Below are 21,222 nucleotides of genomic sequence, written 5' to 3' on the forward strand. Positions count from 1 at the left end.
TGCAACTTGGGATCTTTAAAAAAAGTTGTGTTCCTAAGTCTGTGTTTTCCTTATTATTTAAGAAAAATTCCCTTAATCACCTAATGAATACCTATAGAATACTCTAATACTAAGAAGGGCATGCAAAAAATTTAAAAGGAACAAAAAAATCAATCTCTGCATTGAATAAGTCCTTACAGAAAGGAAATCTAGGGAACCAGTGGAGAGGTCGGGGGGTGGGGATGGGGTAGCCCCAATCCCAACTACTAAGTGGGAACCTACCCCTCCCCTCAGAAGATTTTATTTCAAAAGACGACATTGAATCTGCATCTCTGGGAGAGGGACATATCTGATTTGGGGCACATGGGAGCAGATGAAGGGAGAATAGGAGAGAGTGGAGCACATCCTGGCCCACCAGGCCTTGAGGGTGATGACCCCAATTAGAGCAGCCAGTCCACAGAGAGAGCCACATGGCCAGCCCCACTATGAGACATGACGCCCCTCATTGACCCATATCCCTACAGGGGACAACCCCAGAGACACAGTGTGGGGATTGCACCCGATCTGATCCCGCCACACAGAGGCAAAACACTAAGGGGGTGCAACTGAACAGCAAGGGAATCAAATGGCGAGGATCCCCAGGGAATGCTGAAGGTGGACTTTGTGGCCAGGGTGTGGTGCCCCAACAGACTGGACTGCAAAACACTCCTAAAGACCAAAAAATGAACCTTGAAATAACTACAAGCTTTTCTTTCTTGTTGTGTTTTTGGTCATTAGTATATTGTTGTTTTGTTGTATATTGTTGCTTGGTTTTGCTCTGTCTTGTTTTTGTGCATGTTATTGTCTCCGCAGGTCTGTCTAAATAAGATAGGATGGATGAACAATCTGGAGGAGAAAATAACAGGACTGACAGTTCGGGGGGATGGGGTTGTCATTGAAGAGGTAGGGGAGGAAGTGGTGTTAACAAACCCAGGGACAAGGAAACAACAAGTGATCCAAATTGGTGGTGACGAGGGTGTGGGAGGCCTGGTAGGGCATGATCAAGGGTAATGTAACTAAGAGGAATTGCTGAAACCCTAGTGGGAACTGAGCATGACAGTGGGACAGAAGGAAGGTCAAGGGAAATACAGGAAAGAGCTGGGAAGCAAAGGGCATTTATATAGGTCTAGATAAAGACATGTACATATGCAACTATATTTATATATGAGGATGGGGAAATAGATCTATGTGCATATATTTATTGTTTTAGTATTAAGGTAGCAGAAGGACATTGAGCCTCTACTCAAGTACTCCCGCAATGAAAGAATACTTTCTTCTATTAAATGGGCATTCTATGATGCTCACCTTCCTGACACAACAAAGTGGGTGAATAAGCAAATGTGATGAAGAAAGCTAATGGTGCCTAGCTACCAAAAGATATAGCATCTATGGTCTTGAATGATTGAAGGTAAACAAGTGGCCATCTAGCTCAGAAGCAACAAAGCCCACATGGAAGAAGCACACCAGCCTGTGTGATCATGAGGTGTTGAAGGGATCAGGTATCAGGCATCATCAGAACAAAAAATTTTACCATAGTGAATGAGGGGAGGAGTGTGGAGTGGAGACCCAAATCTCATTTGTAGGCCACTGGAGATCCCCTGGCAGAGGGGTCTTGGGGAGGAGACGAGCCAGTCAGGGTGCGATGTAGCAACGATGAAATAATGCAACTTTCTTCTAGTTCCTAAATGCTTCCTCATCCCCCACTATCATGATCCGAACTCTCCCTTGCAAGTCTGGCTAGACCAGAGCATGTACACTGGTACAAATAAGAACTGGAAACACAAGGAATCCAGGGTGGATGATCCCTTCAGGACCAGTGGTATGAGTGGTGACACTGGGAGCGTAGAGGGTGGGTTGGAAAGGGGGGACCAATTACAAGGATCTACATGTGACCTCCTCCCTGGGGGACGGACAACAGAAAAGTGGGTGAAGGGAGACTCAGACATAGCAAGATATGAGAAAATAATAATTTATAACTTGTCTAGGGTTCATGAGGCAGGGAGGAGCGGGGAGGGAGGGGAAATAATGAGGACCTGATGCCAGGGGCTTAAGTGGAGAACAAATGTTTTGAGAATGATGAGGGAAATGAATGTACAAAAGTGATTTACACAATTGATGTATTATGGATTGTGAGAAGAGTTGTATAAGCCAATAATAAAATGATTCAAAAGAAAAAAAGGAAAGAAATCATCACATTGTAACCATATTATAGTGAAATTAAGATTCCATATAACAGGTCTATGGAATAGTCACATCCTATCAAAATATCTCTTTTGATACTTTCATTCCTCAAATCTGTCTAGCTTCTTTCCTGTTCAGCTCTTGACACCGATAATTGTAAATTACCGGTAAGTGCCACGTGGAACTTAGGGTTACAGGGATGTGCGTGCTGTCTTCTTGGACATTCTCTAAAAGCACGTCATCTACTTCAGTTCTTGGATAGCTCTGCATTGTGTTCATTTCTGCCTTTTAGCTCTTCATTTGTTTCTTTTTTTTTCTTTAATGTTCTAACAGGGCAGGATGGGAATGATTTTCTTCCTCTTATTCTCTTTTGACATGAACTTTCATAAACAGCCTCCTCCTTTTGAAATAATAGCATTCTGTCCTCTTACTGGGTCCATAATGATTTCTCCAGGCAAAGGGGAAAAGCCTGCTTACTGAGAACATAAACCGTATTACAATTGTAGCCTCAAAAGGGGAATTAAGCATTGTAAAGGAAACAAATAAGGTGCTAAGGTGAAAGTAAGAAGAGAAGTGTGTTTTCAGAGGATAGGCTATCATATAATCTCCATAAATAAGGTTTATTTTGTTTTCTTTCCAAGAAGAAGACATTAAACTGAAACCTGAAGAATAAATGAGTAGTACTAGGCTCATATGACAGTTTGTTGTACTGCATGGAGGCTTGCGTGTTACTGTAATGCTAGAAGCTAAACCACTAGTAGTTCAAATGCTACCCATGGTACACAGGTTTCAGCAGAGCTTCCAGGTTAAGAATCATGAGCAAGAAAGAATAAGGGGTCGGCTACTGAGGAAGTGGTCACTGAAAATCTTAACAGCAGCTGATACAGTGCTGAAAATGATCCCCTCAGAAAAAAGGACTTCAGAAGACAACTGGGCAAGCACGGCCTCCTCAAATAGAGTTGGTCGTAAGGATGCGGTAGGAGTGAAACTTTCAGAACCTTCTCTTGTTGATGGGGCACAACTCCAAATAAGAAGAAACCACTGCAAACACCAATTAATAATCGGAATGTGGAATTTGCAAAAATATGAATCTAGGAAAATTTGAACCATAAAAAATGAAATAGTATGAATAAAGAATGATATCCTAGGAATTAGCGTACTGCAATGGACAGGTTTTGAGCAGTTTTCAAGCAGACAATCATATTAGGGGGTACCCAAAGAAAAACAGATTTCTTTTTCAAAGCTATATTGTTAAATTATTTACAAAACAACCATATCACCTTCCAACTACTTTCCATTACTCTTAATACATTTGTCAAATCTGTGATTCTATTCTTGGAGATATTTTCCAAATTCATTTGGTTGGATGGCTGACAGCACCTCTCGTTTTTTTCTTCACTTCTATTATGTCATCAAATCACTGTCCTTTCATGTACCTCTGTTTGAGGGAAACAAAAAGAAGTCCCACAGAGAAATAAGGTCGGTGGGACAAGAAAAAACATGGTGTTTCTTTCAAAAAATTGGCACACTGAAATGGCTGTGTGAGTGGGTGTATTGTCATGGTGGCAAAACCAGTCCCCCGTCTGCCACACATCAAGCTTTTTGTCACACACTATTACACAATATTTTCAGAACATCTAAATAGAAAGCTTGATTAACAGTCTGATCTAGTGGAACAAACTTCAAATGCATTACCAGTTGACATTTTCATCCCTTCATGAAATTGTCAGATGAACCGACATTTCACTTTTTATGAAATGAGGAAACCACTCAGACACTTGAGTTTTTCCCATAGTGCTGTCCTTGTAAGCTGTATTCAACATCACAACAATTTCTGTGGCATTTTACCCAATCAGGAAACAAAATTTCACAACCTCACACTGTTCTCTTATATCAGCCATCACAAAAAACAAGGTTCTAGAGAAATTGCTTTTACAAAAAATTCACTGTGACCTGAGAGAACCAGCTCAGGTGATGCCGCTGGGTGCACTAACTCAGCTCCAAGTGGCTTGATGTTTGTCTAGCAGGAAAAACGCATACTATGAACATTCCATCTACTTACTATGTAAGGAATGACAAATTCAATAGGATGGCATCACATTCATTATTAAAAAGAGTATTTCAGGTAGCTCATAGCTGGGGAGGGGTGGGGGGCTAATTCAGTCCCAGTTGGCTGGAAAAAACAAACAACTTCTCTGAGCTATTGGGGGCATTTACCAGATTCACTGAGTACAAGCGAGGGCATCTTTGCATGCCCAACTGGGGGAACTCCGTGGTGGCCCTTCACATAGCTGAGGAAACCCTGTCCTCCCTTTATGGTTCTGTCCCAGTGGATCTCAACCTTCCTAATGCCGCGACCCTTTGATAGTTCCTCGTGTTGTGGTGACCCTCCAAACCATTAAATTATTTTCATTGCTACTTCATAACTATAATTTTGCTACTGTTATGAATCTGGCGATCCCTGGGAAAGGGTCGTTCAACCCCCAAAGAGGTCATGACTCACAGGTTGAGGACTGCTGCTTTATGGTGCTTCATGTGACTGGGGGATCCCTTGTTCATCCTCCGTGACCCTACAAATGGCTGAGGGAACTTCTTCCCACCTGCTTCAGTGATGCATACGGCACGAGGCAGCTACACCCTTCATCTGCAGCACTCTGTACTGCTGCAGGAATCTCTGCCTGACCTCCGCTGTGATCTGCATACAAGGGCAATTCCGCCCAGCATTCGCGGGACAGGAGTCCTCAAACTTTTTAAACAGGGGGCCAGTTCACTGTCCCTCAAACCCGTTGGAGGGTCAGACTCTAGTTAAAAAAAAAACAAAACTATGAGCAAATCCCTATGCACACTGCACATATCTTACTTTGAAGTAAAAAAACAAAACGGGGCAAAAACACCCGGTAAGTCGGATAAATGTCCTTGGCGGGCTACACGTGGCCCGTGGTCCATAGTTTGATGACCCCTGCAAGTGTACACCATAGCAAGCACACTCACCTCTCCAGCACGGTCAGGTGACTAGGGGTCAGCTATCTCCTTATTCTTTTTCTTTCTTTATCTCTCTTTCTTCTCTATCCTTTATCTCTTTCCCACCCTAGTCAGTTTCAATGGGCTCAGTTTTTTCTCCGCTCTTTCTTTCTTTTCTTCTTTATTCCTTCTCTTTCTTTTCACACGCCAGGCCACTACCCTCTGCCGGCTTCCAGGCCACTACCCTCTGCCGGCTTCCAGGCCACTACCCTCTGCCGGCTTCCAGGCCACTACCCTCTGCCTAGGGCAACTCCGCCCAACCAGAGGGGGTCGCTCCAGCCTGCCTTCTGGGTCAGTGCTGCACACAGAACATGGCAGCGACACCAGACCTCTCCAGCATGCCATAGTGCTGCAGAAACCTCCGCCTGGCCTCCACGGTGATCTTACTGACTAGGTCAATTCCGTCCAGCATCTGTGGGGCTCTACACCAAACCAGGCTCACCCACCTAATACTTGGGCAGGATTTATACCCCTCCAGCCCCAAGGTAAAGTAACTGGGGCTCAGCTATCTCGTTACCTTTTTTCTTCTTCTTTCTTTTTCTTCTCTCTCTTCTCTCATTCCTGCCAAAGTTTCCGTGGACTCGGGTTTTGTTTTGTTTGTTATTTCTCTTCTCTCTTTTTCATCGTTTTTCCTTATCTTTCCAAACACATGCCACTGCCGATCCTCCACTGGCTACTCTCTTCCGCCTAGGGAAACTCCACCCACCCAACTGGGGAAGTTCGCAGCGCCCTTAGTGGTCTTACAAATGGCGGAAGAAATCTCACCCGCCTTCTGCTGCCCCCTAAATGGCTGGGAGATCTCCCCTTCAATTGGCTTGGGGAACTCCCGCCTGCCACCCAGGCCCTATAAGCATCTGGGGGACTTCCTTCCCACCCTTTGTGGTGCTCCACACTGCTCCAGTAATTCTGCCCCACCTCCACAACAATCTTGCCAACTAGGGTAATTCTGCCTGCTATCCAAGGTGCTCTACACCAAAGTGGGCACACCCACCCATCCTCCACAGCACTCCCGTTGCAGTGTAAAATGCCGCATGCCCTCTGAAGGCACTCAAAGTCTGCATGGGACACACCACCATGGCTTCCTAGGAAATAAGCTGTTGAAGCGCCATCCTTGCAGGACACAACCACCTGACCAGCGTCTGGACCATACAACTCACCCTCCAAATAACGGAATACTGGTTGGCTAGGGAAAGAGTGAAACCACAGGAGGATTAAGGAGTAGCCCAACCCCCAGTACAGTTAGCTGTGGGTAGTTTGAAGAAGCACTCCTATGAGTCTCCCAAAGAGAGAGACCAGTGCTCTTTGACTCTGGAAAATGGCACCAGGCTCCTCTAAAAGAACATGTAAACAACAACCAGCCCCAACAACCTCAATAAAAAAGTAAGAGAAACAAAAGGCAATGCCATAAGAAGTCATGAACCTAACAACATGCATATAAGAAGCAGACATTGACCTGCCACAGAAATAAATCTTCAGAATGCTGTTTGGAGTCATACAGGATATGAGGGAAACAATTCAGAAAAAAGGATGAAATGATCGAAGAAATAAAAGCCATGCAACAAAGGAAAATATAAGATATAAAGGATGAAATAACAAAATCCAGTAGCAAATTAACAGGCTTTATGAACATACTTGAGGAGGCAGAGAAACACACCAGTGACTTAGATGATACCTAGGCAGACTTCAACAAATGGGAAAGGCAGTCAAATAAGATAATCAGAGAAGCTGAAGAAAATCTGTGAGCCATGTCTGATGCAATGAAGAGGAACATTAGAATAATTGGACTACCAGAACAAGCACAACAAATAAGTCAATGGCAAAAGTAGTGAGGGCATTCTTAGAGGAAAGATTTCCCAGGTTAATAAATGAAAATCAGATGACTATTCAAGAGGTCAAAAGAATACCAGCTAGACTGAATCCGAAGAAGAAGTCACCAAGGCATAAAATAGTTAAATTAACCAACTTTGAGGAAAAGTAGACAATCATAAGAGCAGCTAGGGAAAAGCAAGCAGTCACGTACAAAGGTACCCACATAAGAATATGCTAAGACCTATCGGCGGACACTATGAAGAAGAGGAGCAGAGTAATATATTCCAAAAGTTGTAGGAAAATAAGACAAACTCAAAAATACTCTATCCAGTCAAATTATCTATTAAGATAGATGGAGAAGTAAGAATATTCCCAGACAAGGAAAAACTCAAAGAATACATAAAAAGTAACCCAGCTAGCCCTACAAAAGATCCTTGCCGATCTAGTATGGGCCGAAGATCAACACTCACCAAGCACAAAAAAGAGACTGTAACATAGAACAACTCCACCCAGATATGCTGGCACAAAAGTTACACCAATTAGAGCAGAGTCAACAGGACAACCCTCCTAATAGCAAAAGAAAAGAAATAACAAAAATCAGGGTTAAAATACAGGAGACATGAAACAGGAAAACTATGGAAAAAACTAATGCAATTAAAAGTTAGTTGTTTGAAAGGATTACCAGAAACAACAGACCACTGGCAACCCTATCCAAAGAAAGGAAGGAACAAATTTCAATAGCAAGAATGAAGGATGAAATAGGGAACAATACAATGGACCCTAATGGAATAAAAAGGATAATTACACAGTACTATGAAGGTCTGTACTCTAAAGAATTCAATAACTTGGAAGACATGGACAAATAGTTGGAAAAACAATCCCTCCCTAGATTATTCCAAATGGATGTCAAGAATATCAACAGACAGGTTATCAAAGAATTATTAACAAAAAAAATTCTCCAGGCCAGATGGCTTCATAGGAGAATTCAACCAAGCATTCCGGGAAGAACTGACACCAAGCCCACACAAACTCTTCCAGAACATAGAAAAAGATAGCAAATTCCTGAACCCTTTCTATGAAGCTGTTATAAGTGGGCAAGGATCCCACAAGTATTGAGAACATCAATGCAAAAAAATAAAATCCTTAACAAAATACTGGCCAATAGGATACAAAAGCATATAAAACAAACAATTCACCATGACCAAGTGGGATTCATACCAGTGATGCAGGGATGGTGCAATATATGAAAGACCATTAATATTATTTGCCACATTGAAATGAAAAATGATAAGAACCACTTGATAATATTGATAGATGCAGAAAAATGTTTGACAACATCCAACACCCATTCTTGTTGAAAACACTCAAGAAGATAGAAATAGAAGGAAAATTCCTCAATATTATACAAGCTATATATGAAAGACCAACAGTCACCTTTGTAGTCAATGGAGAAAAGAAGAAACAATCCCACTGAAAAAGGGGACCAGACAAGGATGCTCCCTGTCCCCACTCTTATTTAACATCATACTGGAGGTCCTAGCTAACAACATAAGGCAAAGAAAAGATATTAAAGGTATTTGTCTGGGGAAAGAAGAGGTTGGACTATCATTATTCACAGATGATATGACTTTATATATTGAAAGTCCCCCAAACTCCACAAGTGGAGTGTTGGAAGCAATAGAGAAGTATGGCAGAGTGGTAGGATACAAGATCAACAAACAGAAGTCTATTGAATTGCTATACACATCAGACAAGATCATGGAAGAGGTTTTCAAAAAGGTAGTATGCTTCACAATAGCTAAGCACAAATTGAAATATGTAGAGATATACCTAACGAAAAAAAAAACCCAAAAGATCTGTACAAGAAAAACCACAAAGCACTATTACAAAAAACTCAGAGTGACCTCAACAAATGGAAGAATATCCCATGTTCGTGAATTGGAAGACTCACTATAGTAAAGATGTCAGTTCTGCCCAAGACACTACATCAGTTCAATACAAATACTGTCATCCTTCCTCAAAAAAATGGAAAAACTGATTACCAACTCCATATTGAGAAGGAAGAAGTGCAGAATTAGGCAAGAACTCCTCAAGAAGGACAAACTGGGAAAGCTTGCTTTACCTCACTTTAGCACCTATTATACAGTCAGAGTTGTCAAAACAGTGTGGTACTGGTATAATGACATATATTCAGACCAATGGAAAAGAACTGAAAACCCAGAAATAAAGACACCAGCATACAGACAACTGATCTTTGATAAGGGTTCCAAAATATCATATGGGAAGCAGATGTCCTCTACAGTAAGTGATGCTGGAAAAAATGGACAGAAAAATTAAGCATGGTCCTTACCTCACTCGATGCACAAGAATAAACTCAAGGTGAATCACAAACCTTGAGGTAAAACCCCAAATTATTATGGCCATCGAGGGAATTGGGACAAATATGAGATCTTTGGCTCAAGGAATACATAGGCTATCAGAAATAAGGAAGGACACAAATACAGAGGAGGCACAAATTGACAAGTAGCATATACTGAAGATAAATCACCTGTGTACACTGAAAGAGATCACAAAGAGAGTAATTAGAGAGCCCACGGATTGGGAAAACATCTTTAGCAATGACACATCAGACAAAGGCCTTATTAGTAAAATCTACAATACTTTGCTAGCTTACAATAAGAAAAAAACTAACTGCCCAGTAAGGAGGTAGGCAAAGGACCCGAACAGAAGACTCCAAAGGGCAGAAATCTGAATGGCGAATAAACATATGATATATTGTTTCCAATCATTAGACAGAGAAATGCAAATTAAAAAAAACTCTGACATACCACCTAACACCCCCAAAGATAAAAAAAAAAATCAGAAAGCAACAAGTGTTGGAGGGGCTGTGGTGAGATAGGAAATCTTATCCACTGCTGCCTGTAGGTATGTATAGCTACTATGGAAATCTGTTTGGTGATATCTAAAACATGGAAATTGAGTTACAATATGATGTAGCAATCACCCTACTGGGCATATATAGAAGAGTCAAGACCCAATCGCAAGGTGTTAGAAACAACTCAAAAATTCCATGAAGGAACAAATGGATAAAAAAACCTGGTAATATACACAATGGAGTATTATGCCTCCCCAAAAAGCAGTAATGCACGCATGAAGAATATCACTGCATGGGAAGACCTGGAGTAAATTATGCTAAGTGAAGTGAGCCAAGCACAAAAAGAAAAATATAGTGTGCGCCCACTTAGGTAAGCTTAAAGTAATGAGGCATAGGGGAAACCTGCTACAGACTTACATTCCTGTAGTGAGGTCATGGTACTATGGCAGGGGCCAACCCAATCAAAGGATACACATGGTAGCCAACTAAATAGGAGGGGGAAAGAAAGAGGGGAAAAAAGAGACCCGTGTAGGGGAGAAGCATGGCACAAACTCACCCAAGAGAAGTTTATTGTTTATATCTCCAAAGGAGAGGGAGACCAGGCTTGAACCTGGTGCATCAAGATGTGAATAAAACATACTGGCAGGAAACCAATAAAGAGGTCTGTGTGGTCAGCCCTAATCCCAACTACTTGGACCCACAACCAGAAGAATTCACTTTTTTTTTTGTTCTGGCTTTGTCTTATTTTCGAACTTATTATTATCTCTGCATGTCAGTCCAGATAAGATAGGTGGGAGAAACAATTTGGAGGAGAAAACAACCAGACTGACAGTTCCGGTGGGCACGGGGCATGGGAGAAAGAAAGAGGAGTGTCAACCAACCTAGGGGCAAGGAAATAACAATTTATCTGAAATCGATGGAGAGAAGGGTGTAGGATGCCTGGTGGTGCTTAATCAAGGGCAATGTAACTGAGAAGAATGACTGAAACCTGAATGAAGGCTGAATATGATAGTGGGACAAGAGGAAAGTAAAAGGAAATAGAGGAAAGAACTAGGAGGCAAAGGATACTTACAGAAGTCTAAATACAGGAATGTACATAGGTAAATAGCTTCATATATAATGATAGGGAAATAGATATATGTACTTATATTTATATTTTAAGTATTATAGTAGCAGATGGACATTGGGCTTCAACTCAAGTACTGCGTCAATGCAAGAACACGTTGTTCTAATAATCCAGCATTCAGTGATGCTCACCTTTCCGACACGACGATCACTGCATAAGTCAGTGATTGACAAGATAAAATGGGTGCATAAGCAAATGTGATGAAGAAAGCTGATGGTGCCCGGCTATCAATATATATAGTGTCTGGGGTCTTAAAGGCTTAAAGAAAAACAAGCAGCCATCTAGCAGGGCAGCAAATAAGCCCACATGGAAGAAGCACGGCAGCCTGTGTGATCATGAGGTGTTGATGGGATCAGGTATCAGGCATCTAAGACCCAGGCCAAAAAATCATATCAATGTGAATGGGGGTGGTAGGGGTATGGAGTGGAGACCCAAAGCCCATCTGTAGACAATTGGACATTCCCTTATAGAAGGGTCACAAGGAAGAGACGAGTCAGTCAGGGTGCAGTATAGCACCAATGAAACATACAACTTTCCTCTAGTTCTTTAATGGTTCCTCCCCACCACTATGATGATCTCAATTCTACCTTACATATCCGACTAGAAAAAGGAGGAACCGATTATAATGATCTACATATAATCCCTTCTTAGGGGGATGGACAACATAAAAGCGGGTGAAGGGAGACCATGGTCAGTGTAAGACATGGGGGGGGGTGGGGTTATAAATTATCAAGGGTTCATGAGGGAGGAAGGGTGGGGGAGAGGGAAATGAGGAGCTCAAGTAGAAAGAAAATGTTTTGAAAATGATGATGGCAACATATATACAAATGTGCTTGACACAAGGATGTATATATGGATTGTGATAAGAGCTGTAAGAGCCTTCAATAAAATGACTTTTTTCAAAAAAGAGCATTTCAAAATCTCTTTTGAAGAACAGTATTCTTGGTGATACAATATGCTATAAAAGACCAGTCGCTGGGAATGGACATCATGCTCGATAAAGTAGAGGGTCATGGAGAAGCAGGAAGACCCTCAGAGATAAATTGACACCAAAACTTCAAGCTCACTGCTATGGAGTCGATTTCTAGTCACAAGACAGTGGAGGACTGACCCTGTAGGTTTTGTAACTTTAAAAAAAATGTTTTATTAGGAGCTCATACAACTCTTGTCACAACCCATACATACATCAATTGTGTAAAGCACATTTGTAGTCACTGCCTTCATCATTCTCAAAACATTTGCTCTCCACCTAAACCCCTGGCATCAGCTCATTTTCCCCCTCCCTGCCTGCTCCCCCCTTTCCTCATGAACCCTTGATAATTTATAAATTATTATTTTGTCATATCTTGCCATGTCTAAGTCTCCCTTCACCCACTTTTCTGTTGTCCGTCCCTCAGGGAGGAGGTCACATGTAGATCCTTGTAATCGGTTCCCCCTTTCCAATCCACCCTCTCTCCACCCTCCCAGTATCGCCACTGACAGCACTGGTCCTGAAGGGATCATCTGCCCTGGATTCCCTGTGTTTCCAGTTCCTATCTCTACCAGTGTAATCCTCTGGTCTAGCCATATTTGTAAGGTAGAATTGGGATCATGATAGTTGGGGAGGAGGAAGCATTTAGGAACTATAGGAAAGTTTTATGTTTCATCGTTGCTACATCGCACCCTGACTAGCTTGTCTCCTCCCTAAGATCCTTCTGAAAGGGGATCTCCAGTGGTCTTCAAATGGGCTTTGGGTCACTATTCCACACTGCCCCCCTCATTCACTATGATTTTTTGTTCTGATGATGCCTGATACCTGATCCCTTCAACACCTTGTGATCACACAGGCTGGTGTGCTTCTTCCATGTGTGCTTTGTTGCTTCTGAGCTAGATGGTCGCTTGTTTACCTTCAAGTCTTTAAGACCCCAGATTCTATATCTTTTGATAGCCGGGCACCATCAGCTTTCTTCACCTCATTTGCTTATTTACCGCTTTGTCTTCAGCGGTTGTGTCAGGAAGGTGAGCAACATACTTAATAGAAGAAAGTATTCTTGCATTGAGGGAGTACTTGAGTGGAGGCCCAATGTCCTTCTGCTACCTTAATACTAAACCTATAAATATATGCACATAGATCTATCTCCCCATCCTCATGTATAAATATATTAGCATATGACTGTAACTCTTTATGGGAGTAGAAGGCCTCATCTTTTTCCAAGGAAAGTTGGTGGTTTCGAACAGCCCAATGCATAACCCTTTAGGTCACCAGGGCTCCTTGTATTGACACAGTGGCTGTAAAAATGGCCTCAAACAAAAGAACAATTTTGAGACTGGGCAGTGTTTTGGTCTGTTGTGAATAGGCTTACTACTGAACTTTGAAACAGCCTCCTGAATTAATGGAAGTAAATGGAAGAAATGAATGAAAAATGCTATACAGAATATGTCAAAAATTGGCTTGAGAAGAAAAAGTATTATAATGTGATGTGCAAAACTTGGAATTAGAAAATAACAAAGGAGGGACACACAGCACATCTTAATCTGAAAGAACTGAAGAAAATTCAAGTTTAGATTTGGCATAATGAAGGGTTCTATAGGCAAAACATGGAATGATGCAGGAAGCACCAAAAGATGGGTAGACTAGAGGTTCAGTATACTTAAAAGAATTGGTCAGCATGAAACCATTTTTAGCGGTGGTATATAATGAAAAACAGATTGTAATGAAGGAATAAGTCCAAGCTACATTGAAGACATTAATGAAAAAACAGGCTCCGGGAGTGGACGGAATTCTAATTGAAATGTTTCAATTAACTTATGCAGGGTTGGAAGCACTCAGGAATTTTGGAGGACAGTTACCTGGCCAAATGATTGGAAGAAATCTTATTTGCACCCACCCCAAAAGGTGATCAAAAGTGTTGAAATTATTGAACAGTGTCATTACCATCACAGGCAAGGAAAACGTTGCTGAAGATGAGAAATTTAAGTAGGTTCACAAGAATAACTCTAGGGGAATATCTTTGATGATGTCAGGTGGATATTGGCTGAAGGCACAGACTACCATAAAGATGTTTGCTTGTGCTGATGTTTGCACTGACCACACAAAGTCATTCTACTGTATGGAGAATACATTATGGATAACATTGCAAAGATTGTGAATTCCAGAACACATAATTGTGTAATGTGGAACCTATACATAGACCAAGAGGCAGTCTTTCAAACTGAACAAGAGAGTGCTACATGATTTAAAATTAGGAAAGGTGTTGCATCAGAGTTACATTCTTTCACCATACTTACTCAATGTGTGTGCTGAGCACACAATTAGAGAAGGTGGACTATTTGAAGAACACCACATCAGGATTGGAGAAAGCCCCCATTAACAATGAGCAATGATATGCAGGTGGTAGAACGTTGGTTGCTGAAAGCAAAGAGGACTTGGAGTACTTACTGATGAAGATCAAAGACTGTAGCCTTCACTGTGGATTGCCACTCAAAATTAAGAAAATGAAATCCTTTCAACTGGATCATTCATGGCAAATGAAGAAAAGATGGAAATTTTCAAGGATTCCTTTTGCTAGGATCAACTGTCAAGGCAGCACAATCAACTGTCAAGGCAGCAGCAGTCAAGAACTCCAGCAATGGACTGTGTTGAGCAAATCTGTAACTTAGAGGACTATGTGAATGACCTTAACCATGGCCATTTAAATAGCTTCATATCCATGTGAAATTGGATGATGAAGTAGAAATTATGCCTTTGAATTATGGTGTTGGCAAAGAAGATTGAAAGTACCATGGAATTCTGGCATAACAAATAAATCTCTCCAGTTAGAAGTACAGCCAAAATGCTCATGGGGAGCATTTCACATACTTTGAATATGTTACCAGAACACACTAGTCTTTGGAAAAGGACATCATGCTTTATACATTAGAAGGTCAGTGAAGAACAGAAAGAGCCTTATGAAATGGATTGACAGAGTGACTGTAGCAATGAGGCCACACAGAGCAATGTGAGGATGGAAAGTATTGTGTTCTGTTGGTCACAGTTGCTGCTATGATTTGGCGTGGACTCCACGGCATGCAGAAACGACACACATGTGGTGTGAATGAGACCTTCGAGTAAGAATGAATGGAAGCAAGTAGGTTTTGAACTGGGTCTCTCGGGTAGATCTTAGAGATTGCCTCTCTGGACACCCATTCTCACCTCATCTCCTCTCTTTCTACACTAGAAAAGTGGGCTTAGAAAGCTTTTCTTAACTGTGGTCAATTGTAAAATACCTAGTCACTTGATGTATTACGTATGACACCATTTTGAAGGATCAGCTGTGGAAAGAGTCCTTCAGAGATCCTTTCGTTCACTAATAAAAGCCAAAAGCCCACAAGGAGAAACATTTTGCCCCTCGCTTTATCTTTTTTGAATGCAGAAAGAATTTAAATTTTCAGCATTAACAATGAAACCAACACCCTGAAAATGGCCAAGGAATAGTACAGAAAGAAACTGGTTCTTTGATGGCAAACTGGTGCGGCTGCAACTCCCGACCCCCAAGCCAATTTTCTCTGAATTTGTTGTCAGAAACAACAAATGGAAAACCCAAATCCATGTATTTTTAAAATATACTAATAGCGACTAATGTCTTTAGGGTTTTTTCAAGCTGTTTAAATGAACTCATAGTTAATCCTCATGAGAACAGTCAAAATGAGTATTATTATTATCCCAACAATTAAGATCAAGACATGGAAGCATGTGACTGTGAGTGGCTTCGCCAAGAACGTTGCTTAGTAAGTGGAGACACTGGACTTGGAGCATAGACCTTTGCTACTAAATCCCAGGCCCCTGATCACTTTTTATCTATAAAGCAGTGTTGGTTGTATTTTCTGCTATCCCCAAATGATTTTTATCTGAATTTGTATATTCTTTAAGGTTGGTGAACAATGGCAACTCGTCAGTGTAGCGAGTAGCCAAAGGATGGCAAGTTAAAACCAATTTGGTAAACACATTGCTGTGGGACAAGAGACAAAGTGAAAAATAAAGCAAATTGGTTAATGAAAATCCACTTCTAAAGACTTGATTAGGATTCATAGCAACTCTGCATAGGGCTTCCCAAGCTATCAACTGTTGTGGAAGCAAACAGCCTCATCTTTCTCCTGAGGATGGGTTTGAACTGATGGACTTGTGGTCAACAGGTCAAACCCTAATCCACAGCGCCATCGGTGCTACTTTGGTTAAGAAAATAGGTTATGAAAATTAGACTACTTGACTACTAGTGGAAGTTCTACCAAGTACTACTAGCTAAATGATGTTGCCCTAATTGTATTGCCATATCATTGTGATCTCTAAGACACTCTATCTCTAAACCTCAGTGTCTTCATTGCTTAAATAGGCATAATCTATGTTACTGGCTTTCAGAATGTGAATAATTAGTGATAGGTTAAAATCATTGCAAGAATTCTTCAAAGGGTTGCTTAAAAACATATAAAGGCTACTTTCCTATAAATGCTTGTCTCATATGAAGGGTACTGATTATCTAGACAGTTTCCATTCAAACCGTAGCTTTGGAAGCTTTAAAATATCAGATGAAGAGAGTGAAGATTACTTTTTCTTTGTTGCTAGCATTTTTCTTGTGTTCTAGTAGAAATTCAATTTCATTACAGATTGCAAACCTAGGAAACTATTGTCAGCATAATTTAAATTTAAGTAAGACTATTATTAGGTTATCAAACAGATCTTTAAGAAGCATTTTTATTGACCTTGAAGATTTATTTTAAAGTACGTGGAAATAACATGGAAGTAGGAGTCCACGGAAACGTGATCTACCCTCTGTGACTCATAGCGTTCCTAAAGTAGAGGGCAGAACTGCTCAGTGTGCTGTCCGGGTGGTAAAAATGTACAGAAGCAGTTTCCACAGCCATTGCCCCTGTGTCAGCTGGCCCTTGGCTTAGAAGCCATGCACTTTAAGCACTGGGGATCCTTAGTAACATGAGAAAGTCTGATAATTTCAAACCTGGTTTTAGAAAATCTGACTAACCTCTAAACCGTGTTCTGAGAAAAACAGTTGTCTCATACAAAGGCATAAGAACTACTATAGTTCAAAGCCTGAGGACAAAGGGACTTGAAGTCAGATGCTTGGCTCTGTAATGAACCCCCGTGTGGAGAGTAGCTGCTGCTTGGGGAGCTGGTGCCTGCGCCTTTGAACCAGATTTGACACACACAGACCTATCATTTCACTCTCTGAGCGAGCCAGCATATCGCTCAAACTTCCCAGCTCCAAAATTAGTTTGAAAAAGTGTTTTCTTCTAAGACTTCTGGGTGACGAAACAAGGATTATAGCAACTGCCAGAGCCTGTGATAAAATCTTCATAAACCAGGCTATTCTAGCATGAACTTTGATGCAGACATTGATGTTGGAGGGAGATTACTCTGTGTATCATATTGCTGCTACCACTGGCCTGAAGATGGCATCCTGCTTCCTGAAAGGAAGGAGCCTGCTGGCTCTCCTATTCTAGACGGACAGGGTTGTCAGGCTGCTCTGGTCCCAGGAATGCCTGTGCCTCGGTGATTGTTCCTCTGTTAGCGAGACACAGAGCAGAAGGAACGGGCAGAGCATAGCGCGGTGGTGTTGGAAGCAGCCTTAATAGCCTACACACAGGCAAGAGTCAGAAAAACCCCGTCCTTCTCCACAGAATATGCAAAGGGGTACCCCTCAAAAAACCCAGGAATTGCTGGGCGGAACTTTCCTAGTATGCAGTTTGCCCATGAGGCATGCATTGAGCCACTCACTCTGAGTTATGGCGCCCGGAGGCCTTCCCTGGGAAGGTTTTCTCTGGTCACAGTACATTTTTTCGTAAAAGCAGTTTCGCCTGTACCTTGTTTTTGTGATGGCTGATAAAAGAGAACAGTGTGCAGCTCTGAAATTGTTTTCTGCTTGGGAAAAATGCCGCAGAAACTGTTGTGATGCTGAACACAGCCGACAAGGACAGAGCTATGGAAAAACTCAAGTGTAAGTGTTTTTCTTGTTTCAAAAAAGGTGAAATCTCGATTGCTGACAAACCTCATTCTGCTTTGTCCCCTCATTGTGCATTTGGAGTTCATTCCACCTGGTCAGACTGCTAATCAAGCAATCTAGTTAGAGGTTCTGAAAAGATTGCATAACAGTGTGTGACCAAAAAGGCCTGATTTGTGGTAAGACCGGGCATTGGTTTTGCCACCACAACAATGCACCTGCTCATGATGCCATCTCAGTGCACCAGTGTTTGGCAAAAAAAAAAAATGCCTCTCTTGCCCCTTGCACCTGATTTGCCTGACCTCACTACATGTGCCTTCTTTTTGTTTCTGCAAATTCAAAGGGACATGAAAGGACAGTGATTTGAAGAGAAGAGGTAAAAAAAGCAAAGAGGAAGATGCTGTCTGCCACCCAAATAGATGTTTGAAAAATGTTCCTAAGAATGAAATCACAGTTTTGACAAATATATTAAGTGTAATGGAGAGTATTTTGAGGGTGATAAAGTTCTTCTGTAAAATAATTTAAATACATCGCTTTGAAAAAAATTCTGTTTTTTTTAGGTAACCCCTCATATCTTATGTTCCCCTTCCTTTTTTTTTTTTGTTCAGGTGAGAACTGGGCTTCCCTGGTGAAAGTTTAAGTGCTTTGCTTTTTTTTCCTCCTGTGAATAACTCAAAATTCAGCAAAGTTGACTCAAGTGGTAAGTGCATATGTTTAATACCTATCACCCCATGGCCGAGTCCACTGCTGCTACATTGCTCAGACCATTCTCAGATGATCATGTGAGGGTATATGTCAAGTTTTGCTTAATCAGAGACCAACATTATATGCTTACTTCTTACTTAGAATCTTGTATCCTAAATTTTGCATTTATAAAAGTAAAAAAAACCAACTCTTTTGTCCATTAATGATGTATGTCTGGCAATAACAAACTCTGAGGTGCAACATGAGAGCAACGCTGGCCATGACTCTTGGTGGTTAGGCAGTTTATGTTAATGAAGTAGTTATCTTTGGCTTCCAAATTCACATCTCCATCCAACCTTCCTTTTAAATTTTTTTTCTTTCTTTCAATGGCTTCATGTTAGCATTCATCAATGAGAGTATTATGGAAACCTATATAAGATGTACTTACATTTTCCATTTGTTATCTCAGAGGATATTTTCTTGATGCTAACACACCTTTGAAAGTGTAATCATTTTAGCAAGGGTTAGAGAACAAATCATGAATAATTAAAGCAATTACAATCTTTCCCATTTCTACTGACTCATGATAGCCCCAAGTAAGCTACACTGAGGTGTATTTAAATGATTGTTCGCTCTAGGCTTTTTGGCAGGTGATATTTTGTATGAATTAAGAATTTACAACATCTGTTAATCTCCAAACTCAACATACCATTTTGGGTGGGCTGATATGGGTAATGACCAGATTTGTTTCAGTTTTCTCATTTACGTTTAAATTTTAATGGGGGTGGGACAAGTGTCAAAGGTGCCAGCACTGCATAAGGAAAGTTAGCCATAGTATCCACAGACCCTGGCAAGATGTCCTGACATGTGCTATAGAGGGACTGGAACCTCACATTTCTAGAAAACTAAATGTATGAAGGAGCATATGTTCACTTCAGTGACCAGGGTCTGGCAGTTGGAGCAGGGACCGCATGAAACATAACCCTAAACCTCCACTCTCAAAACCAACTCTAGTGCTTTTGCCTCATGTCCTCGAAACAAAAGATGACTATATCCAAACACTAGAAAGCCATGCACAACACAGAATATTCACAGTCCAAGGTGCATAGAGGATGTATAGAAGCATTTAAAATTCAAAATGGCAATGACAAACACGCATGCAAGAACACACATATACACTCACCACACTAAAAATAGATCAAGCCATCTCAATTAATTGTCAAATTCTTTTTCAGAGAGCAAGAATATAAATAATTCTCACATAAAAATGTATGTGGTGTAGTGGTTAAACGTTGAGCAGCAATCTGCAAGGCTGACAGTTCAAAACCACCAGCAGCTCCGAGGGAGAAAGATGGACTTTGTTCCCCTAAACCTTTACAGTCTCAGAAACCCACAGGGGCTGTTTCTGAGTCAGCATTGACTCATAGGCAGTGAGCTTTGAGGTTTCCGAGTGCCAACTATTGTTTTCTTGTTTGTATCCGTGCACCGGTTCAAGATTCTGGAGGAACTCACAAACTCACATCATGTTTGCATGTATTTACTTAGTAGTGGTGACTTAGTAGTAGCTTGCATTGAGACTAAATAACAGTGTTAAAATGGCATGAAGTCATAACCATATGTGTAAAAAGATAGTAATTATTCTGTATCTAAGCAGATATAGAATATTGGAATTGCTCAAAGGTTCATATAGATCTATATTAAAATTCATTTTACATATCAATTTAAAGCTTTATAAAATATTATAATTTAAATATTGATATTCATCATCAGTTTCTATTTTGCCATTCAATTTTAAGAGATAATCTAGAGTAATTTAAAATAACTATAGACAATTCTCCAAAGTGCAAATTCATTGCCACTGAATTGATTCCAACTCATATTAAGCCTGTAGGTTAGAAAACCACATAAGATTCTCAATGTTGTAAACCTTTATGGAGCAAACTGCCACATCTTTAAGACAAGCAGCTTGTGGGTTCAAATGGCTCACTTTTAGCCAAGAGCTTACACCACTGTGCCACCAACGCTCCTTGTGCAACAACCTCAAAAGGCCATTTGAATTTTCTGATCTTCTAGATGTAATTTATATTTTTATGAAAAATGTCCTAATTTTTGCATTATTTGATTGTATTGCTCCGTTAGATTAATACTGCCCTTATAGCACTTCTTGGGACTGTGGAAATGTTCTGTATCATTAGTCACATGTGGGTACTGATCCCTTGAAATGGGCTAGTGCTACAGAAGAAAAAAAAAGAGGATTGAAATGTGTCTAGGGATTACTACGGAGAACAAGAGCATTAACTCATTGTTGTTGATAGATAAAAAGCAAAGTATGTGAAAATCTTTTGACAAGGTAACGAATTTACTAAAAAATAACGGAAAAACTGAGTTTCACAGAGCAAATGAAGAATAATACATGGATTGGGGATGTCTTTACTTTTACTTTTTCATATAGCCAGACCACCAAGACAAATTCCATGAAATGCCACAAGGACTTCTATCATTTATTTGTTTTCTTTAATATTTTGCTGGCTCCAAATCTA

This window comes from Tenrec ecaudatus, chromosome 15 (genome assembly GCF_050624435.1).
Source record: "Tenrec ecaudatus isolate mTenEca1 chromosome 15, mTenEca1.hap1, whole genome shotgun sequence".
NCBI lineage: Eukaryota > Metazoa > Chordata > Mammalia > Afrosoricida > Tenrecidae > Tenrec > Tenrec ecaudatus.